The sequence below is a fragment of the Diabrotica undecimpunctata genome, chromosome 2 (assembly GCF_040954645.1).
Source record: "Diabrotica undecimpunctata isolate CICGRU chromosome 2, icDiaUnde3, whole genome shotgun sequence".
Taxonomy (NCBI): domain Eukaryota; kingdom Metazoa; phylum Arthropoda; class Insecta; order Coleoptera; family Chrysomelidae; genus Diabrotica; species Diabrotica undecimpunctata.
Window position 1 is genome coordinate 141,491,947 of NC_092804.1, and position 25,113 is coordinate 141,517,059.

Genomic DNA, 25,113 nt, shown 5'->3' on the forward strand with positions numbered 1-25,113 from the left:
CGTTTCAGTTGTCCATAGATAGGTATCTATGGCATTCTTGTCAGAACTATTTGCTGACCACTCAAGCTCTGTACTCTTGACACGTTAAACGTACTGGATGAATTTTGAGATGTGTAGAAAGCCGAGGAAAGCTTGTCGGGCGTTGTGGATTTAAGCCATCCTCCTTCAATGTCCTCATTACTCTTTTGATTAATACATTTACTTGTCTTTAACATGAACTTAAATATTTTTTTTTTTTTTTTCGGTGCTTTCCTCGTGCGGTTTCATACAAATTTTAAACTCTCCAGTTTCACTGTATAATCTTACAGTCGATTGGTAGATACCAATGTCGATTGGGAGATGTGCCATACCCTCCATGGGCTAAACAAACAATTTATGATACAATGAGCACTCTCGATAACTTCAAAAATGAGCGAAAAAGCAGTGGAAATATTCTGACATCGGCAAGTAAAAATAATTCTCTGTTTTCCTCGTCAAAGCACACAATGCCAAGTTATTACTTTGTATCGCTTATTCACTTAAAACGACCATATCTAAACATTCTCTCGACTATAACAAATTACAGAGAAAGTAAAAAAAAATTCCAGGGAACAATATTTAAGTAGATAAGCAATGTATGTCCCGACCCAAAATTCATCATTAAGCGACAAAAATCGATTGAAACTCGATCGTTTTTTTAACGCTTTATGCGGTTGTTTATGCCATATAAATATATGTAAAATAATTGAAAAATAAAGTTTTTTAGTGCGTTAAAAAACGTTAAAAAACGATCGATTTTTATGACTTAGAAAATAATAAAAAAGTGATAAAAAACGATCGAATTTCAATCGATTTTTATCGCTTTAAAAAACAATAAAAAATGAGTGATTAGATAGAAAAACGAGCCGTTCTAGAGCTGAGCGACTATGTGGCCAATTTGCTATTTTGGACCTTACGATTTTATTATGGAGATTTACAAGGAAAATGATCAATTTTCGGCTCGGACATACATTGCTTATCTACTTATTTAACAATATAAATCGCGAAAAAAAATAAAGACCGAAAATACTATATTCAATACTTTTGTCAGTGAGTAAATAATTACGTTTGAGCATCGAATATGACTAAATTTCACATGGTATTTACTTTCATACATGCTACGATGTACCAAATGTCTCTTGTAGTACCTGATTATTGTTTGCCATTCCACAAAGCTAGTTTGATGGTTCGTTAGGGAATATTATAATTTCTCAAATATTTTGGACAATAAAGGTAAGAAGAACCTTGATTATTAATAGAAAATGCAAGAATGTTAATATTTAAATTCGCAAATCTTAGTATATAGTATATACAGTAGTATAATAGGCAATTTAATTCCAAGAATAACTTGTTTCCATTGTCATAATATACTGTCTTAGTTTATTTTTTCTGCAAATACCTCTTAATTGATTAACATGTTTTTTCTAATGTAATTTTTGATAACTTAAATGCACTGTAGAAGCTTTAGGGAATTTCTAAAATTAATACAAAGTAATACTTTACTGAAAGTATCACGTAAGGTATTTATGACATGGAAACCAGTAAATATTCGTAAAATGGTTTTGAGATGTTATGTTTGGTCGATCCTATTTTATGGTTGCGAGACATGGATTCTAAAAGTAACAACGGTGAACAAATTAGAATCTTTTAAAATGAGATGTTACCGCTGTATTCTAAGAATATCGTGGGTCTCGCAGACTTCCAACAATAGTGTTCTCAGAAAGGTGGACACCAAACTCAGTTGCTAAAAACCACAAAGAGAAGAGAAATTTGCTATGTAGAATGGAGAAATTGAGCAATGTTAGACAATGGTGCGATATGACACCTGAAGAACTATTTCGCTCAGCAACTAGTAAAGAAAAATTCCAAGAACTTATAAACAAGAGGATAGCTGCCGCTTGATCACATACATGGCACTTAAAGAAAAAGAAGAATACTTTAGTACTAACGACGTGGACATCATAACAAGAACCAGATCAAGAACCAGTGAAGTCCTAATAGACCTAACAACGGCAGTAAAAAGAATGCGACTATAGATAAACCAAAGTACAGTTTGTGCCGACCAACACACACGGAAGCTAGGAATGTTGATGTAGATCTCACTACTAATAATCAAAACTTTGACGCTGTGAGAGAGACAGCATACGGGTCGACTCCAAAAACGTCAACAAAAATAGAAAGAGGTGTCATACTCACAAACGGATGCTATTATTCCCTATCAAAATATCTAGCTAACAAACGCTTATCTCAAAAAATAAGGACATGATATTTTCGGTTTTCACATGTAGATCAAAGACATGAACCCTAACTAAATCCGATGAATGTCTATCTTTGAAAGAAAGATACTACACAAAATCTTTGGAGCGAATTATAGTAGGATAGTTCGGATTAGGAACTAAAAACCAGAGAGGAGAAAGGTTCATAGAATTCTGACAAGAAAAGAAGATGGTAATTGCTCAAACTTGGTTTCAGCTTCCTAAGAGAAGAGTACATGCATGAACGTCTCCTTCACATACAGAAAACCACATTGTCAAAAATCAGATAGATTTTATACTCGTAAACAGCACATATAAAAACTCTATAACCTCAGTTAAAACTTATCCGAGAGCAGACGTTAACTCAGACCACAATCAGTTAGTTGCTGGCGTCAAAATAAAATTAAAAAGAATTAAACTCAAAAGACAAGGATAAAAAATTAATATAAGAATGCTGAAAAACGATGAAATAAAAAACGATGAAATAAAAAACGAATTAAAAATAACGTGAATCTTAATATGCAAAAAACACTAACTCACAACAAACAAATTATAGATGTAAATAAAAAGCGGAATAATATATAAAACATATTATTGAAACCAGCTCAAGAAAGTTTGACAAACACAGGTCAAAGGTTAATAACAATAGATGACAGAAGAAATACTACACAGATCGAAGAAAAAATGAAATATAAAGGAAAATATGTATAAAAGTATAGAGATGTAACGAATATTTAAGGAACAAATCAAAACAGCTAAGGAAATGTATTTGATGAAACAATGTAAAGAGATAGAAGAACTAGCAATTCTGCTTGTTCATTGGCGGATTAATACCTCTATGGAAGTTTGCCACTCCATCTTTATTGGTGACTTATCTCTTGCTATTTTGACAACACAATTCTCCCCCATTCTGCGTATGTGGTTTTTCCATTCTTTTTTTCTACTTTCTACACTTTAAATTACATTTTCTTCTAATGTCTTCACTTCTCTTTCGATATCTCAGCGCATTTCCTGTAATTCTTTTTAGTATTCTCATCTCTGGCGTTTCCAGTAGCCTTTGTGTTGTGGCTGTGTCGGGTCTTGTTTCTAAGGCATAAGTCATTATTGATCTCACACTGACTTTATAAATTCTTGACTTCATCTTAGTGTTAATGTGTCTGTTTTGCCATATAGTGTTATTAAGGCATCCTGCCAGTCTATTTGCTTTTTGTACTTGTACTTTTGTACTTTCACTTCTTTGTTCAGGTCTCCATGGCTGGACAGTGTAATTCCAAGGTATTTTATTTCCATTACTTGTTCAATACTGATGCCATCAATTTTTATTTTACATCTGGTTGGTTATTTACCGATTACTATTGTTTTAGTTTTCTGAGATGAGATTGCCATATTAAATTCTTTTGCTCTTATGTTAAATCTGTGGACCAGTCTTTGCAGACTATCTTCGTATTGTGCTATCAATATTGCGTCGTCTACCTAACAAAGTATTTTTCCTTATTTTTTTCCCCATTCTGTATCCTCTTCTTTTGTTAACGCTTTTGACGATTTCATCCATAATTAAATTGAAGAACATAGGGCTCAATGAATCGCCCTGTCTTATTCCGCTGCCTATTTCTACAGGTTCTGTAAGTAGTCCATCTATTCTGACTTCCATTTTGTTGTTTTGGTAGATGTTTTCGATAGTTTTTATAATATTTAGAGGAACTTCTCTATTATACAGAAGATGGATTACATCTTTGAGTCTTCAAAAACCTGTTGTTCATTTGCTAAACTTATCCTCTGATTCTGAAATTTTGGTTATAAAAGAAATTAGTTTCTTTAAGTCACGAAAAAAAAGTTTAGAAATAAAATATGATACGAAGTGACCGGAATAGGTCAAAAAGTCAACAAGGATACATAAAAGACAAGAAAGGAGTACTGCTAATAAATTTATCCAAGAAATTAAGAAGATGGAAGGAGTACGTTAAAGAACTTGAAGGTGAAATGCAGTAGATACAGAAATAAATCCTTTAGACGGACAGAAGATCACGATAGATGAAATCAAATATGCTATCAAAAACTCTAAATAAGGCAGCTGGATTAGCTGAAATACCAGTAGAAGTGTTAAAACTAGTGGAAGAGTATAACTTGGAAGTATTGCCAGGTTTGTGCAACACGGTGTATTGCGATCTTCTAATGTGGTTCTTATGACAAATTAAAAAAAAAAGTGAAAAATTGATTAGCATATGAACGAACGAAATAGAATAGGTAAAAATGGAAACAAATATAGAAATATCAAAAATAATGATAGTTAACGACAAACAAATAAGCAAAAGGAATGAATTTAGAAAAGGTAACCACATTCGAATACCTGGGCACAGTGTTAACATATGACGGAAAAATGGTTGCCGAAAAGGTAAACAGGACATTAAGAAATTGAAGTCTAAGTAAAAAAGAAAATTCACAATACTATAACAATGCCAATAATAGCACAAGCTAGTGAAAACTGGATACTTAAAAAGAAACAGGAAATAAGGATAAATGCAATAGAAATGGAGCAGATTAGGAAAATAGCAGGCAAGACTAACTGGGACAGAGTGAGAAGTGAAAAATGAAATAGCCTTAATTAAAAGAACCAATATTGGCAAAAATCAAAAAGAAACAAATGACTTGGTTCGGTTACGTGATAAGAATGTATTAAACCCGATTGGTAAAGAGAATAATGGAAATGGAAAAATCAACGAAAAGAATAAGAGGAAGAACGATAAAGAAGTGGCTGGACCAAATAGAAGAATATGGAAAGGAAAGAAGAAAAAGAGTAGAGGAGATGAAAGACGTAGCAAAGAATAGAAGAGAGTGTAAAATATCGATATACGTATGATAAACAGGAATCACATTTCGACACCTGAAAGTGTATAGGGAGTGAGACAAGAAAAAGAATCCAAACGTGTGGAACCAAATGATGCCAAATGCCGAATATGAAGAATCGCTGATTACTGAAAGAAATAGGAGAGAAAGACAAGAAAATTATGGAAGACGCTATGTCAAGGCACATCTGTGAAGGTGATTAATATTGGCATTACCCAATATTGCAACTTATCGAGAAATGTAATTAAAGAATGTCGACCCACATAGGGATAAAATAAATTAAAAAAAAATTTAATTACTCTGTATTTGAGAGTTTTTGGTGTTTACTAATTAGTTAAAATAGCCCCTTTTATCCAAATAAATATAAAGCAGTGTATTTTTTTTAAGTATAAAAATAATCATAATGATCAGTATTTGATCTATACCGATTTATATATAACCAGTACTGTAATTTTTTTATATTCCATAAATAGTTTTTAATACAAACATTCAAGCACGCTTCTCAATGTAATTACAATGATTCGTCAATACACTTTTGAATGTCATTATTAAGAATGGACAAACCATAAAAAATCATAACCAGTATTTAACTATTCTCTGTCGGACAAAACCATATACTTTTTACGGGAAACTAAATTTGTAATTACTTTGGCACAAATGGAAATCATAATATTTTCGAAACAACCTCTCTCAATATCTTGTAGTTAGCACTTTTCTGTTATTTTATAGAGTTTTGGTCTCCATTGTAATATATATTTTTAACCAACCAACTACATAATGCTAAGATACTTTTTCAGTTCTACTTTAATATGAGTCTGATGTGTCTCTTTGATACACGGTCTCATAAGCAGTCCGCACACCAAATGAATCAACGCATGCGACAAATACAAAAATATGTCTGTAACAAGATGCAGCGAATGCAGCACTATTAAACTTTAATGGAGTTTCGGCGTTGCGGTTATTACTATGAACAGCTGAAGACAGAGAAGAGTTTGCAATTGTAGTAGCCAACCTCCATTGAGGAGAAGGCACTTAAAGAAGGAGTTACGGTAGTTGTTGCTAAAAAGTCAGAGTTTGGATAATAACATAATATTGAAGTCAGCGTTATGTTGTACACAGACGCTGAAATACACTGCAATTATAATAAACTCATGGCTAATAGGGAACGTCTTATGGATGAATAGGACAATGAGACATATGTGAATAAGGTATAACCAAATAAGCTATGGGCCTGCGTTCCGTACATGTAAAAATTTGGAGCCACGAAATAGAAATTATTGCCTCGGAACAGGACAGATATTCAATATAAACGACACATGCAACGGAATAAAAATATTTGCATTGTTACGTGGAATGTGTTAAGTTAGCACAGATCTGGAATAGCGACAATTGAAAAAATATAACATGGATATAATAGCAATACAGGAAATAAGATGGACAGCAACGGGAAATTTGGATATGGAAGATGCTATAGTCTTTTGGTCGGGTAGTGAGAACAGGCAAAAAGTTTGTTTGTCATTGCAAAAAGATTAAAAACGGCAGTGATAGATTTCTAGCTAATAAACGAAGGAATCTGCTATATTAGACTCAAAGTTAAGTGGTTCACTCTTACTATATTATCAATAGATGCCCCAAGAGAAGATGCCGAAGATGAAAGGAAGGACGAATTTTACGAATTATTAGACCAACAGTAAAAAGCGGCTTCAAAACAAGACGTCAAACTAGTAATGGTGGATTGTAATGCTAAACTAGGTAAGGAAGACTATTTAAGAGAGTTAATTGGTAAACGTAGCCTACATGACACAACAAATGATAATGGATACCGGTTAAAATAATTCGCAATATCTAATAACATGGCTTGGTCACCTAGAAAGAATGCCAGATAATCGAGCTGTAAAAGTAGTCCAGAGATGGAAGCCCCAAGGAAACAGAACAAGAGGAAGGCCCCGTAAAAGATGGATAGACGACGTAGAGAGGGATCTTAAAATCATGAACATCAGGCAGTGGCGAAGGAAAGTATCCGACAGGGCAGAATGGAAGAACATTGTTAAGCAGGTCAAGACTCACAAAGGGTTGTAGCGCCATTAGAAGAAGAAGAAGATCTAATAACATGATTGTTAAATCCACCCAATTTGAAAGAAAGGATATTTACAATGTCACATGCGTTTCAAATGATGGAAGAACACTTAACCAAATAGATCATGTCCTCATTGATGCAAGGTGGTAGCATTATTAACTCGCGAAGTATGAGAGGAGCGGACAGCGATAGTGATCACTTTCTAGTAAAATTGAAGTTGAGAACACGAATATCAGTACAGAACCTGGAGCAAAAAAACAAAAAGAAAGATTAAATACAGAAGCTTTTCAAACAACAAATAAAGAACTGTATTATCAAGTACCAATAAGCAACATATTCCAATTGTTGGGAGAGGAAGAGCGTAATGTAGACTTGGGTCAAGCATGGCAGCGATTGGCATCAATTATAAAACAAGCAGCAAAGAAAACCATTGGAAAAAAAACTAGCCCAAAACGGAAATGTTTTGACAAACAAGGCGAGGAAATGCTGGAAATAAAAACTTACAAAAGATTGAAAATTGCTACAAAACCTTACAGATGAGAACAAATGGAGAATTGATAAACGAAGGAGGAATCGTTTTACATCAAAAATTGTAAGACATTATTCTAAGAGTATGGCAACAACAGAAAATGCCTAGGGAATGGAATGGAAGCGTTATAATACCCATACATAAGAAGGGAGATAAAGAACAATTTCGAAACTATAGAGGAATACCACTTATTAGCACAGCATATAAAGTTCTATCAATTATCTTACTAAAGAGGCTCACTCCGTATTCGGAAGATATTTTAGGCGACTACGAATGCAGTTTTCATGCTGGAAGGTCAACAATAGATCAAATATTTAAATTTTCATGGAAACATGGAATCTACATCAGCGGGAAATAAAGAAGCTGCTGGTATTTGAAAGGAAGGAATGATATTTGGCCCTTAAAGAGATGCATTGGCAGAAGAGTGGAGAAGGCGCCGCAATGCTGAATTGGTGACTCTGTATGGTACTGAAAACATCGTCAGACATATAAAGGCTAACCGGATGAGATGGACAGGTCATGTGGTAAGATCAGAGGAGGACAGAGTGCTAAAGACAAGTGTTTTTTGAGAGACCAGACGGTAGAAGATCAGTAGGCCGTCTCAGAAAAAGATGGAAGTATGATGCTGAAGCCGATTTATCTAGGATAGGTGTACAACAATGGGAAATAGAAGCACAAGATCGGAGAAGATGGAGGACTATAGTGGATGCGGCGAAGACTCGCCCCGAGTTGTAAAGCCAGTCAAGAAGAAGAAATAACAATTATGTTATCAACTGTGGATCAACTGTGAACAACTGCCAGCAACTGTGAACATGATATAGTAGCTTTGTCATTAACTTGTTAATTGAACATGATACATACATTCGCAAAAAAAAACACGCACGCACACACACAAATACAGGCACAATGATAAAATATACATACAAAAATGCACATATACACCATGCTTAATCGGCAAATCTCCAGACAGCAGCACCACAGCTGTCTTATTATACGATGAGCTGGAAAACTTTAGGGTATTATAGCTTTGACAAGAAATTTGCACACTGCCATGCCTGACAGAATTTTGTCTTAGCCCGTGAAAATAAAATAAGTACACGGATACAAAAAGAAAAAAATATGGGCCAGAAAATGAGCCAGAAATGAATGATACTTCTTACAAATAAAAATATCAAAGGAAACAAGCAAATAGGTTTCTTTCTCCACCCCACATAGGTCTAAATGGCCCCAATTAGGGTCCTATAGGCAAACATTCAATACACTAAGGCAGCTTATATAGAACCCTTACTATTGCTATAAGAAGCTTCGATGTCGCCTTGATACAACGGTAAGCCAGGACCAAAAGGTCCATCGGGTGATGGAGAAGATGTACAGTAATCCAATTGGCTGCAGTACGGCCGACGTAGAACAGAAGGTGTTCAAAGAGGTAAAAAGTTATACAGGTGAAACAATCTGAAATAGTTCACTGTTTCTGAGTTCATACGATAATAAGACTGGAATTTCATCTGATTATTGATTAATACTAATGCTGGTCATACAGCTTTCCACACCACTTTCTTTTGCGTACCAAGTCACATAAACATTAGAACATTGTCTTCACTCGACAAGTCGTATTATCAACTAAAAAGACGAAGAGCCATGATTCTTAGTGTATGAGTTATGTGCAACAATATTGATTCTTAGGACTTATGTATTTTGTTACTGTCTTGACGTATTCGGTGTGCGGCCTGGCAGAGACTTTTAACTAGCATTACATGGGGGTCATACAATTTTACTTCGAGATCTTTTGTTTCGAGATCTATCCTATTTCAGGTCAGATATTTGTACGTACTTTATATTATCAATGATTATATTTCTACATACAATGAGATTAACCCAATGTTTTTTCTAATGCTTTGGACAGGCTTTTAAGTGGTTGTAATAGATATTGGAAACAATTAATATAGGAACCAATTTAAACAGTAGTACTTCAGCCCTTATTTGATAATTACTTATTTTAAGTTTGCAGCAACATCGTGTTGTCGCAGGTAGTATATAAAGTTCCCATTAAACGGAGAATATGACAGACAGAGAAATTTAAATACTGCTGTTAAATCATGTTATAATAAAGCAAATTAACTTCTAACACTTCTATACATTTTTATTATTTACATTATCAATTATGGTGTTAATGAATTGTTAATAATACATTTTGATCAATACAACAACATATTACCTTTTATTCAATTCACCTAAGAAATGTCACTGGTACCATAAAGCTGTCAGTTTAGTTATTTCTTATGACATTGATGAAGCGCATTCCAAAAACCCTAAAATACATCTTAGTTTTTATTATAAATGGATTTAGATCAAAAGCAACAGTGCACCAGAAGAGGTTATAAAGAAAAAAAAATATTAAATAAAATTTGATAGCAGTACACAAAACTTCATGTTATGTCAAATCTCTTAATCTCGTTCGTACGAATTAAAAAAGCGTTAAAACTTGATGTCGGCGTTTTTAAAACGTTCTCGATACGTTTGTTCACATGGGCGATATAAATGTCTCGTATTTCGGTTATGGCTGCAGAAAGACGTGAAATGAATTCCTTTTAAAAACTAGCCATAATCAACTTTCAAGTCAAACGGAAACGACCCAACTGGACAACTAAGGCAGTTTGTAATTATTGGTGATGAACCCTTTGCTGTATTGTCATCGAGTGCCATAGTCTGAGGACTAGTACGCACTCCGATGAGCATCGCCCAGCCTCGAATTTTCCTTTGGCTGTTAACCTGGAAATCCCTATGTCGCTGGTATAAATATTACAGCACAGATAATTATACAGGGTGTTTTAAAAAAAGGTAACCCCGTCTCTAGGGTAGGTAAAAAACTGAAAAATAATTGGGGTTTGCTTAGTAAAAAATTTTTGTAACGCCATCCGTTTTCAAGATACAGGGCGTTGAAGAAAAAAAAATTTTACGCATTTTTTACGATTTTGCCGAAACTACTGGCAACATTGTAATGAAATTTTATACGCACATGTTTTGGAAGCTGATACATCCCATGAATTTGTTTTTATATCTGATTCTCATAGAGGGCGCTAGTTACACGGATCGTACTAAGTATTAGTCAATATAACTTTTTTAAGAGTATAATTATTAATCAAAATTTCAAGTAAACTTAAACATCATTCAATTTTACACGAAAAAGGTACTCTTGGTAAAACTCGATACTGTGTACCGTTTTCGGAATATTTTGATTTGAAAAGTATGAAGTAATAATTGATGCTGGTAGTAATGATAAAGTTCTAATAGGTATACCTCTATTTTCTCCAAGTGTGCCATGGAAATCTGACATTTATTGATTGTTATGACGATAAATCAACAATAATTAGAGTTTTGAAACCTTGTTATTTGTAAAATCAAATCAAAATGTACTCAAATGTTGAATACACTGACATGTTATTAACCTTAGGCGAATGTTTAGGATGTTCTAGTGCAGCTGTGACACGTTATGCAGAAAAGTTTCCTAGAAGAAACTTACCAAGTAAAAGAACATTTAGAGCCGTTGAACGACGTTGTCGAGAAACTGGGAATGTGAGACCAAATAAAATAAATTCTGGTAGACCAAGAACAACAAGAACAATTAATAAAGAAAATAATATTTTAAATTTACTTGATCAAGATCCAACAGTTAGCGTAAGGAATATAGCAAGACAAACAAATACTTCTTCTTCAAGTACTTGGCGGATACTGAAAGAACAGCAATTACATCCTTATCATTACAGACAAGTCCAAGAGCTCTTGCCAGATGATCTACTGGTTAGAGTGGATTTTTGTGAAACATTGCAATAAAGGACAGCCCACAATCCAAATTTTTTAAAATGCATTCTTTGTACGGACGAGGCCACCTTTACGCGACAAGGTATGTTTAATTTCCATAATGCACACTACTGGTGTGATGAGAATCGACGAGTCAAAAGGGTATCACGTTACCAACACTCATTTAAAGTTATTGTTTGGGCAGCAACTTTAGGTAACAAATTAATAGGTTATCATATTCTACCTGGAAATTTAAATGGTGATATGTATCTTGATTTTTTAAACAATTCCTTATTCAAGATATTAGAAGATTTAACGCTAAACGAGCGAAGGTCTTTATTTTTTATGCACGATGGAGCTCCACCACACTGTAATAGAAGGTGTCGTAATTGGTTGAGTAATCATTTTCCGAATCGATGGATTGGTAGAGGTGCAGAAGCTCCGATTCATTGGCTTCCTCGTTCATGCGATTTTAACAGAGGTAAATTCACGCCAAGAATTGAAAAAAAGAATTCAACGTCAATTTAATGACATCATAGCTGATCCCCTACCGTTTAGAAGGTTAATGGAATCTTTAGAAAAAAGAATAGACTTGTGTATTCGCGAAAACGGAGGGCATTTTGAACACTTACTATAATTGAATTTTATTTTATGTTCTTAGTCATTAATTTAATTTTCTTCTTGTGAGTTTTGTTTAATTACTAACTATTTTATACCAGCATCAATTATTACTTCATAATTTTCAAATCAAAATATTCCGAAAACAGTACACAGTATCGAGTTTTACCAAGAGTACCTTTTTCGTGTAAAATTGAATGATGTTTAAGTTTACTTGAAATTTTGATTAATAATTATGCTCTTAAAAAAGTTATATTGACTAATACTTAGTACGATCCGTGTAACTAGCACCCTCTATGAGAATCAGATATAAAAACAAATTCATGGGATGTATCAGCTTCCAAAACATATGCGTATAAAATTTCATTACAATGTTGCCAGTAGTTTCGGCAAAATCGTAAAAAATGAGTAAATTTTTTTTTCTTCAACGCCCTGTATCTTGAAAACGGATGGCGTTACAAAAAATTTTTACTAAGCAAACCCCAATTATTTTTCAGTTTTTTACCTACCCTAGAGAGGGGGTTACCTTTTTTTGAAACACCCTGTAGGTGATTTTCAGGCCAGCCAGTCGGTCCTTCACGGACTCTCCTATAGCATAGCGCTCTAGGGGCTCTGCTTCTTCTTCAGACTCTGTGGCTGAGTTTTATTTCTACTACGAACTTGAAGTTTTATTTTCAACCTTAGTTGTTTTTTATAAGAAATACCTTGTCTTTTTCAAGACAAGGTACAATTATACAGAGCGTTCGGCGTAAATTAAGGTGTTTTTAACCCTTAATTATCACCCCGAGGCGACAGTATCTATTTTGAGACAATATATTATTATCATTAGCCGTTTTGAGTCCACTGCTGAACATAGACCTCCCGTAAATTATTCCACTGATTCCGGTCTTGAGCACCTTAAATTCCGTTATGTTGGATGCGATTGATGTCGTCCGACTATCTTGTTGGAGGACGTTCTCCATTACGATAAGCATCATGTCTAGGTCTCCATGGATTGCATTAACCGCCTTTCTATATATAGAAGGCACATACAATAATGCACTACCAAATTCTCTTTATGATGCAGCAGTATCAAAAGGGATATATCCGCTACCATATGCAACTGGATCAAAGCAATGCTGGAAATAGGCTGATTCGAATAAACCAGCAAGGAGAAGAAAATTTGGCCAAAACAGCTAACAGGTGCCCAGAGAGGGAATGCTTTCTCTCCTCCTGTAGTCAGTCCTGGTGGATGAGTTGATCTCGTTCCGGACGTACAGGAGGGAGAAGTGCACACTCCAAAAAACATTAAATATCCTTACTAGGTGGTGCGAAAGGGAAAAACTCGCTGTCAATTCTAGTAAAACATAGTAGTAGTCAGTTTCACAACTAGACAGAACCTAGATGACATCTGGATACCCAGTCTGTATGGAGAAACTGTTAAAGAGGCGAATGATACGGTGGTCAACTATCTAGGAGTAATAGTAGATAAGCGGCGTACATAGAACGCTCATTTGGTAAGAATAACCAACAAACTAAAGCTTCCCCTTTGGGTATGTCGAAGAATATGTTGGGAAAACATTGGAGTATGAAACCCAAACAGATATACTGGCTATATATGACTGTAGTCAATCAGACCTATGATTACGAATGTCGCACTAATATTTTGGTCTAAATGTTAACACAAGACCACCAAAGAGAATAGGGAAGAACAGTGCACGCCAATCTGTTAATCCGGCCGCTCAAGCGCCCCGGGGGACGGCGGCTGTTTACTTTAATCGCCTTTTCTCCAAACCACGTTTTTCCAACTAAGTGTCACTCGTAATCTGAAATAATTGCACTTATCACTCTCCATAGTCGGTACTACAACCAACAATATTCACTGTTATTTAAAAGAGTTATAAACAATTAAAAGTGCAAAAAAATGATCGAAAAATTCAAAACTCCGCCATTTTGTTTTTTTTTTTTTTTTCGGTGAAAATGTTTCATACCGACCATAGCTAATTCGATACAGAATATGAAAAGTTTGTTTGTTTGTTGTCAAAATCGTCGCAAATGATGACACTCACCAGAGCCATTTTCAGAGCCGCCAGTTTGAAAAAAAAATTCAAGTAGTTTAATGTATGTACTAGAACTTTCACCTGTAAAAAATTTGATTTTGAAATATCTTTTGTACTATAAATGAAATTTATTAAAAAAAACACGTTTTATTAGAGGAACCTGGCCTTAAACATAACAGGAGTTGTTGTCGACTACCCTAACCACCTCCATGGAGGTCATGATTTAATTCCCTCCATACTATTCTCTTTAAAGGAAGGAACAAATAAGAGTCGAAGAAAATGAATCTCATAATGGCAGATCACTGCTGGTATACAGATGGCTCTAAAACCGATGAAGGAGTTGGAGCTGGAGTAAACGTGAGAAACCAAGGCTAAGCTTTTGTGAGAGCCTTGGTAATCACTCTACTATCTTTCAGTAAATGAAAATTTATACTAAAGAGATGTACCCGCAGGAACTAATAAAGAGGAGCTGCAGGCACAGACCTACAAAAATTATTCTAATAGGCAGGCGGCATTAAAGACAATGAAATCGAATGGGATTGACTCCAAGTTAGTTGGGAACTTTCTTCAGAATCTGATTCGGATCGAAAAAAGTAACAAAGTAGGTTTATTCTGGGTGCCTGGACATACTGGTATTAAAGGGAACGAAAAGCGGACCTACTTACCAGGAGAGGAGCAAAAGAAACCTTCATATGCCCAGAACCTTTCGTTGGCATAGCAAGAAGCACAGCCAAAAGAACAATATCGAACTGAGTAGAACGAATGAAACGTAACCATTGCGGGTCCCAAACATTCAAAGGCTTTTATACAAAAACCTTCAAAGAAGAGATCCAAAGATCTACTAGACATGAATAAGAATGATCTGCGAATCATCGTAGATCTCCTAACAACACACTGTCGTGTCGCCTCAATGGGGCACATAAACAAAATCGGACTGATAGAAAATCGAATTGCAGGTTCTCAGAATTGCAGATACACGAGACTGCGGAATACGATCTGTGCAACTACCCATATAAGGCTCAATACATTTAAGCATTATCAACTAGATCCCTACGACTTCCTAGAAGTGTCACCTAAGGCCATAACAGATGTTAAAAGGGCTGCGCTGAAGGGACAACTTTAACCTAGACCTAGGGATGAGCCACGATAGACCTCCTAGGTCGTTAGGCATCCACTCATATTGAACCTAACCTAACCTAGGTCTCCATTCTAAAAAACCATACCGAATCGTAACTAACTTACTTTGCCACAACGTATTTATAATTATTATTGAGTATCAAGAACACGAAGACTGATAGAATACAGTGGTATACTTTCAAATAAGTGAGGAATTTTCAAAATGCTATAGATCTTCAAACCGACCGCACAGTCTCGCTAATTAAATGTATACTGAAACATGGATTCGAATTAAATGAGGTTATAGGCCTAGGAAATATTAGAATACATGACACTTGAAACAGCATCAATGCTTTTTTACTTCTCAAAACAAAAAAATGTCATATGAAACATTAAATTTGACATTCAACGCCTGCCCATCGTTTAATAGAATATATCTCGATAAAATATTAAGGTTTTAAAAACGCCGACGAGTGAATACATCTTGGGATACCCACTTGATTAATTTCAAAACATTTTTAACAGGCTCTGATAATGCGCACGTGAGAAAGTGCCCTTAGTTGTAGAGAAAGCTAATGATATCTGAAAGAGTACTAATAAACATTAAAAAAAAACTCACTCCAGTCACAGACGAAAATGCCACTGAACCTCTAAAAATCATACGAACAAGCTGAATTTTGCTGAGAATGTCAAGTTTACCACTTACTTCCCGGCTTCCCCCTAAAACGCCCCCTCGTAGAGGGGAAAACGGAAAAAACGATTTACTAAGAATCTGTATGCCGTAGAAACAAATGTTTCAAATAAAAAATATAGCTGAGATAATTTTGAACAAAAATGTCTATTACATACCACTTTTTGTGTAAAATGAACCAATCTGTCAAAAACAACGCTTGAAGCAACCAGCGATTTTAAATGTCAGTTACGCGGGCGAAATCAATTTTAATAAAATTTGTATCAACACAACGGTAAAAATTCGATATCTTTCGATCAGAGTGTCCTATCGACAAAAATCAAAATGAGTTTTAAAAGTGAAGAGTGCTGTTTTGTATGCAATTTTTGCATTTTGACGCACATGATTTATCTCATGAGGATCGTAAAAAATGGCAAAAATCGCGCAACGTTTATTTATGTAACACCTTTATTAAATCTGACTTTATTTGTTGCAAAATACAAAAATTTCATACGAAAGCTGCACTCTTCACCTTTAAAACGCATTTTGATTTTTGTTCATAGGACACTCTGATCAAAAGATATCGAATTTTTACCGTCGAGTTGATACAAATTTTATTAAAATTGATTTCGCCCGCGCAACTGACATTTAAAATCGCTGGTTGCTTCAAGCGTTGTTTCTGACAGATCGGTTCATTTTACACAAAAAGTGCTAATAAATATTTTTGTTTAAAATTATCTCAGCTACATTTTTTATTTGAAACATTTTTTTCTATGACGTACAGATTCTTTGTAAATTGATTTTTTTTTTTTTTCATTTTTCCCCCTCTATGAGGGACGTTTTAGGGAAAAGTCGGGGAGTAAAAGTAGTAATTTTTTTTGTATATATTTTGGGGTCCCAAAATTGACATTCTCAGTAAAATTCAGCTTTTCGTATAATTTTTAGAGGTCAAATCTCTGACGACTGGACTAACTCGTGGAACTGGCAATTTTATTGGAAATATTCTATTGTTTCTTTTTATAAGTAAATAATATATTAGATTTCTTTTATAAACGAATATTACATAAATTTTTATCATCAAAAAGATACTACCATGTAGCTGCTTTTACTTCAAAGGTCTGAATAAATGTTAATTTGCGAAAAATGATTTCACAATTAAATCATAAATTAAAAAATCTTTTTTAATTTATGATTTAAAGAAAAATTATCTTACTTTTTAGTTTACTTTTGGAACCTCACAATATGATCTTAATCATTATGTTTCTATGGGATTAAGCCATAATTATTGGTTGTAATGAAAATTCTATTGTAATGTGAAAATGTATAGAATCCTATAAAGAATCGAACAAGCGAGGAAAACACTCATGAACATGAAAACATTTTTTACAAGATCAGACCTTAGTCTAGAGCTCAGAATTCGAATGATCAGATGTAACGTTTTCTCTGTTTTGCTGTATGGCTGTGAAAGTTGGACAATGGATTCTGAAACAGAAAAAAGAATAGATGCCTTTGAAATATAGATTTATATAATACAGACGCCGAAAATTTCATGGATACAAAAAGTTACCAATGGTGAAGTACTCGGCGCATGAGTAAACAAAAAGAATTACTCAAGGCATAATCAAAGAGAGAAAAATACAATACTTGGGTCATGTGTTGAGAGGTGAAAGATATGAATTACTCTAAATCATATTGGAAGGTAAAGTGTAGGGCAAAAGATCAGTTGAAAGACGCCAGAACTCGTGGCTGAAAGACCTGAGGGTATGGTTTGAGCGCTCATCTACAGAAATCTTAGGTGCAGCAGTTTCCAAAGCTACAATTTCCATTTGGATCTCCAACCTTCGAAAGGAGACGGCGCAATAAGAAGAAGAATAAAAATCACATTTTTAACTACCTAAATAATGTTTGACGTTTCGATTTCCACTTCGGAAATCGTTTTCAAAAAAAGATTATTATACAAATTCTGAAGAATGTATAACCAACGTTACGTTTTTTTATTGGTTATGTCATTTCAAAATTGACATACTGGAGCTCGATCTTGTAGGCAACAGCATATAATGGCTGTACAATATTTAAGGGTGGTTGTTTTTACCCTAAGAATATCAAATTTTGACTGTTTTATGAATTTTGTGATATATGTTTGTATAAAAAACTGTATCGTAATTGTGGTTAAGTACGTAAATTGAGCAAAAAAATAGGTTTGTGTTTATGTGTATTGTGTGTTGCATATGTTTTGTGTGCAAGACTTATCAACCTCCTATTACTTTGCTATTGTTGGTATATTCTTGTTGTTGACTTCCTCTTTTAGTATTGGCAACCAAAGCCTGCTGCATTCTGCTGATGGGTTTTCTGTCTCATTTTCATTAGAGCAGGCACTTCGGGATCTATCATATGGGGATTTTTTAAATCCTTTTTTGATGTTTACGTTGTGATTGGAGTGGTAATTTAAATATCTGTTGGTGTGGGTTGGTTTTCTGTAGACTCTGGTTGCATGCGTCTTCTTTTATGATTAGCATATCCAGAAAAGGAATTAAGTCATTGTTTTCTTGTTCCATGTTGAATTTGATTGATTCTTCTTTATTGTTGATGTCCATCAGAAATTTATCGAATGCTTCTGGTCCGTGAGGCCAAATGGAGAACACACCATCTTCATATATCTACCATACTGTGGGTTGTTTTCTTGTTTGTGTACAATGTTATGTTCGAAATCCTCCATGACTACATCTGCTAGTAATGGACATAAGGATGAGCCCATTGCTAATCCAAAATTTTATCTGGTTGAAGCTAAGTATTATCTGTGAAAAGTGTTAGTTAAAATGGAAACGTTAAACATATGTTAAATAAAAATGTGATTTTAATTACAACCAAAAATTGTGACTTAATCTCATATAAACATAATATTTAAGTTAGACATACCTAACACAAGAAAGTAGTTTCAGAACCTTGCTGATGACCTTAATCAGTTCCTGATGTTTGGAATTATACAAAAACAATATTTTTCATAAAAGCCCATGTAAAAAGGAAAAATCAGATTCTATTAATTGAATGTTAGAGCAAATTTAAAAAAATTATTGTAGGTTTTTAAAGTTATCTTGTATTTTATTATTTAAATCATTTAATCAAAATAAAATCAAATTGTGGTTAAGTTTTAAAATATAAAAACAAAAACAAAACATTTTGAATTCTGTCAAAGACCACATATTGGTCCACTGATAAAAATAAAATACCCGATTTGATAACTTTTTCATTTTAAGAAAAGTTGCAACAAATTTTATGAAAATAGTAGAAGCTGAAGACCAAGTTCTGATCTCTCTCTAATACTTTTGACAACTAGAGAGCATATTATACTAAGAGAAAATAACCCTACCTTAACTTATAACAGAACAGACTGGAACAGCTTTAGACCGGAGTTAACAACTTGATAAAGAAGAAAAGAAACTAAATATCAATATATAACAAGCAGCATGGAACAATACCATACAAACCATGAGAAAAACCAAACGTCGAAATTACCCCAAAAAAAATTCGAGAACTGGTTCAAAGAAAAAGAAAAGTCAGGAAAACATGGAAAAAACAGAACAGATAATAAAAATGTATTAAACAACTTCAGCCAACAGTTAAAAAAAGGAATAGATACAATCAAAAATGAATCAATAAACCAATACCTAAACGGTATGACAGATGATCAAACCACTGACTACTCGTTTTGGAAATGTACAAAAAGAATAAAGAGACGAACCAGATTCCGCCGATTAGAAAAGAAGATGGAACAAGGGCATGGGACGGAAAACAAACAGCAAATCTATTCGCTTCGTACTTAGAGAATATATTCCAAAATCACGAAATAGAAAATAATGATCAAGCCGAACACACTGAGGATGAAAGTGCTGAACTCGTTGTGAACAATACTGATCAAGGAATAATAAAGCCTACCACCTCTAAAAAAGTAACCAAAGCAATCAAAAATAATATTAATAATCCCAAAAAGGCTGTGACTTAATAACAGGAGAAATACTACAACAATTATTTATGAGGACCATCCCAAAACTCTATAAATACAGCATTCAGGCTACAAAACGTACCAATAACGTGAAAAACAGCTAAACTAATGACGATTCCCAAACCAGGAAAAGCAGTACAGTAAGTAGCATGGTACAGACAAATGTCATTACTACCAACTATCTCCAAAGTATTTAAGAAGATATTACTAATAAGAATACAACATACACTCGACCACAAAGAAGTTATGTTTTCCCATCATTTGGGATTCCGTAATAAACACTCAACAATAGACCAAATACATCGGATAACAAATAGTATAGAGAAATCTCTGGAAGAGAATTAAATATGATCAGCTATTTTCCTAGACATAGCAAAAGCACTCGATAAAGTGTGGCACAGAGGCTTGTTATTAAACTCAAAAGATACCTTTCCATCCACTATGTCTAGCTAATACACTCATGTTTGGAAGACAGGACTTTTAGAACTAAACAGAAAGATAAATATTCAGAACTACGACCAATCAAAGCAATAATCCCACAAGGCAATGTTCTAGGACCATACTAGATTAATTGATGATATACCTGTGACATCCCTATTAAGGAAAAATATTAAATTGGCCATATTTGCAGATGACACGCAATACTAACCGTTCATAAAACATTCGAATAAACAAATTGATACCTCCAAAATTCAGTGAAGAAAACAAGGACTTGGAATAATAAATGACGCATAAATTAATGAAGACAAACCTGCCTATATCGAGTTCACTTACAAAAAAAAAATAATCACCCAATAGACTAAACAATAAAATTTCTACTATGGTACAGGACAGCATAGCCCCCTAATTTGAGTTCTCATCCTCCTTCTTGGTTTAATTTCCTGACCGGGATGAGTGGATGGAACGAAAGCTTGCACTGATCTGTCGAAAAGGGCTCACCTGGTTCACGGATGGGTTCAGAATAGACGAGCTGGCAGATGCTGGAGTATATGAGAGCGAAATCGGATTTCATTCTGGCCAGGACCTCGGCACCCATGCATCAATCTTTCAGGCCGAGATCTTTGCGATCCTGGTACGTGGTCAGGGCATAATAGATAGGGCTTGCTCAGGCAGATCCATCTCTATCTGCTCTGACAGTAAAGCAGCTCTAAGGGCTTTGAAACCGCCTAAAATCAACTCCAAGCTGGTTTTTGAGTGCAAGAGAGCACTTGCTGATATTCCGCTGACCAATAGGGTTCCAACTTCTCCTTATACATCGTAGAAGATGCTCTGGTGGTCAATATGCTTACCGGTCACTATAGACAGGCGGCATCTTCATCTGCTTGGCGGATGGCCTATGGTGCCGTCTTTCTAATCAGGAGGAGTACCTCCTCACATGTCCTCTGGAAGTACTCGGCACTGACCTATCAGCGGTGGGTTCAATGTTTATGCAACCGAGCCAAATGAGGGAGTTATCTTTAAAGAGACTTGTGGCTTTCTGTGAGGCGACAAGATTACTAAGACGTTCGGAAGGGCTCAGATTTGGACTAGATCCCTATTGGCCTAGTCCGTATGATAGGGGTAATTCAATGGACCCGTTTTAGCAGGTCTAAGTATCTGAAAGGTTCATAAATGGGCCCTGTCCCGATCTACCATAACCATAATAATTAAAGAAGAAATAAAAAAGATTGCCACGGGTCACGAAAAGCGATTAGATGCATAAATATTTGGTCTTTTCAATAAGTTTATAGTTAGTAGGGTTATTTTAGCTTCCATGCCATATATTCCAGGTCTTCTTTATCACCTGCAGGTACTAGCTGGTCATCTGCAAATTGCAGGCTAAATACTGTTATATCTGTTAAAGGTAATCCCATTCCTGAACATTTACGTTTTCATTTTAGTAATGCTTCTTTAAAGATTTCAAAAAGTGTTGGTAATATAAAACACCACTGACTTAATCCCTTTGTCACTTAAAAATATCTAGACAGTTTATTTACCATTTATGAGAGTCTGATTCATAGATGCGTCATACTTCCCTGAATTAAAAATTAATAAAACCAAAATAAAACAATACGTTCCAGAAAAGAATGCAATAAAGTAAATGATAACATACTTTTCAAGGAAATTATACTTTTCAGAAAATCGAGTATATAATTTTTTATACAAAAATCAGTTCACGTCAATGCACAGCGTTGCCAAAACATCAGAATAGTTAATAAGTAAGTAATTTTTAAAATGTCAACTATTTGAATACACTAGTCAACTAGATTTTTAAAATGAAGAAATATTCACATTTTCAAAATTTCTTTTTCACTTCCAATAATGTGATCCATAATATTATAAAAGATCACATAAAAATGTATAATTTAGCCACCAGCTCTCTACATCGACTATTCAGTTGTTTTGACATTTTTCAAACACAATCAAAATACACAACAAACAATAATTAGTTTTTAAAGCTATCAAGCTATATTTAATATGAACATATTTATAAATACAGTTTATTAAAGTTTTTAAAGTTGCGAATCAAATTGATACACAAAAGAAAAAAACATAAACAGAATTCTTACTATAAGATTGTAAATTATCGTCAACGTTGTCGGCATTCTAGCCACACACCCAAATGTCATTTGAGTTTTATTTATACCCGTATTACTGACATACGATTGTTTAAAATTTTTTGAATTATTAAACTTAAACAATTGTTGCATCAAATTTATACTATTAATAATAAAAAATGTTTTTGAATATTTAATCAATATAATTCTAAAATTCTCAATGTAATGACGATTACATTTTTCTTATTTTCTTATAATAATACCATGTTGACGCCTATGAAAGATCGAACAGCTCCGTATGGGTGTCGTATTATTAGCTGTGTTGGGGAAATTTGAACTCTAAAGTTGATGTTACGGAAATTTTAAATACAAGTGACGTCAGTTTGTATAAATCGTGACGTTAAATGATTTTACTGTGAAAAATAATATACTTCAAGTACTTAGGGGTAACAGCAAGTGGATGAAATTTGAGAAATGTGGTAGTAACAGAGTGTATACTAGCAGGCTACAAAACCTATTGGAAAAACCATAGACTACTGAAAGGGAGGAACCTAATCAGCAATATAAAATACACAGTTTGGACTGGTAATCACATATGCAGCCGAGATAATGTGGCTCACAGGTAAATATGAAGAAAAGATAAGGATATTTGCGACAAGTTTGCGCAGAATTATGGTTTCGATGAGAACGTAAATGGTAAAATTAGAAGAGTTAACTACCTGATAAATAACACATTAAAGGGAGAAAATATAGAACATAGACTGAGATGAATTGGATACACAGAATTTATAGAACCAGACTCTCTGATGCAAAAAGTGACAATGTTTAAAGCGGAAAAAGAAAAACAGAGGAAGACCTAAAGAAAGATGGGTGGACCCGGTTATTAGAGACAATATGTATACTCCATGGATCTATGGAGGAGTAACACCGAGACGCAAGCTCCCATCTCTTGCCGTACTCCTAATCCATAGGTATTTCCGATACACCAGCGTATTTCAGTCTCAGTAACAGAATCATTTAGAATTTTGAACTACTACGTCAGCCATTTTGTTTTCTGTTTATCCAGGGCCTGAACCACCGTCCTATAGATCATTCACAGTAAAGTCAATCGGATTCGTCCGCCTGGCCCGCTTGGCTATCTGCTCGACTATTAGAAACAATAAAATAATGGAAATAAAAAACTTGAGAGATTTTTGTAAAAATAGAAAAGAATGGAAAAAATTGTAACTAAAGCTAAGTCATACAACGTAGGTATACAAAAAAAAGAATGTGCAGTAATTTCCTACGGTACTTAAATGAATCTCAAAACACTCTAAGAACAGAGCGATATTCATTCCTCCAGGAATGGAAAGCCTGGATGATGATAATTAAATAAAGTTGTGGTTTCTAACTATCGAATTTTTTGACTGCACGATAGAAATAATGAACATAAATATGTTAAACGGTAATTCTCAACATAGTAATTCCAGTTTAATTTAAAATAGTATAAGCAATTAATAGTACTTTATAGTAACACGCAAATGTATTATTTCCTTTTACGTTTAATGTATTATTTAAGCATTGAACTGAATGCAATTAAAAGAAACCATAAATATACCTATTTGCTAAAGAAGCCAGTTTCACGTGAATCATTATGGATTAAGGTCATTATCATAAAGTAAACTAGTTTATAAATATCTCAAATGTCTAAACTTCTCATGTAAAATCAACATATTACCAAACGAGACTATTTTGTTAAAAAGGAGATTAAAAACATAGCGAATGGTTCTCTATCTTTAGCTGTTTTTATTAATGCATTTATTAGATAACACTATCTGCACATTGATCCAATTTTGACATATATGGGAACCTGGGGCGGACTAGGGCCTAGGCAACCTAGGCACGTGCCTAGGGCCCGTAATATTTGGGGGTAATTTTGGGGGCCCGAAAATCAGGTTTTTAATTTTTACAATTTTTATTTAACAGAATAACGTGATATTGATTATATAAAAATCCACAAAAATAAATAATTATTATTAATATAATTAATTAATAGATTTTTGGGATCGTCTTCTATTCGATTCAATAAAGGATCAAAACAAATCACAAGAAAATTAACTATTGCAAGCGATATTATTAGCGGAACAATTATTAGCGAATTAAAAGACATTGGTTGGCTTATACTGAAACCAACAACCTATCGTACTGATACGTCTGTAAATTATTTTCCAAGCAAACAACGCTAATGACAAAAGGAACGAATAATTGGAAAAATGTACAAAAAAAATGTCATCGAATCAAATCTTCAGTGATCACATTAACTCCATTGTAATTTTTATAAAAAGATCTAAAATTACCGGAACCATTGACACTGAACTGGCAACGGAAGGAAACGCCCGCGGACTGGAAATTAGGTGTAATGCACCCTCTTCACAAAAAGGGAGATATGATGGTGTGTGATAATTATAGAGGCATCACCCTACTTAACGTGGCATATAATGTATTGTCCAACGTATTGTACAGAAGATTGATCCCCTATGCTGAAAAAATAGTTGGGAACTACCAGTGCGGTTTCCGACCCAATAAATCAACAACGGATCAAATCTTCACAGTCAGGCAGATTCTTGAGAAAA

The 25,113-nt window shown here is 34.2% G+C and overlaps 1 protein-coding gene across 3 annotated transcripts in view; it reads right to left on the reverse strand.

Annotated features, from left to right (window-relative positions):
• The window catches only part of LOC140434958 (uncharacterized), a 36,608-nt gene that overhangs the window by 3,164 nt on the left and 8,331 nt on the right, over positions 1-25,113 (reverse strand). The window contains exon 2 of one of the 3 annotated variants that reach the window (XM_072523604.1): positions 9,939-10,032. The exons of the other annotated variants lie outside the window; for them this stretch is intronic. The gene's annotated coding sequence lies outside the window, so the exon portion shown is untranslated. The remainder of the gene's footprint in view (positions 1-9,938; positions 10,033-25,113) is intronic. 3 annotated transcript variants of the gene reach the window in all.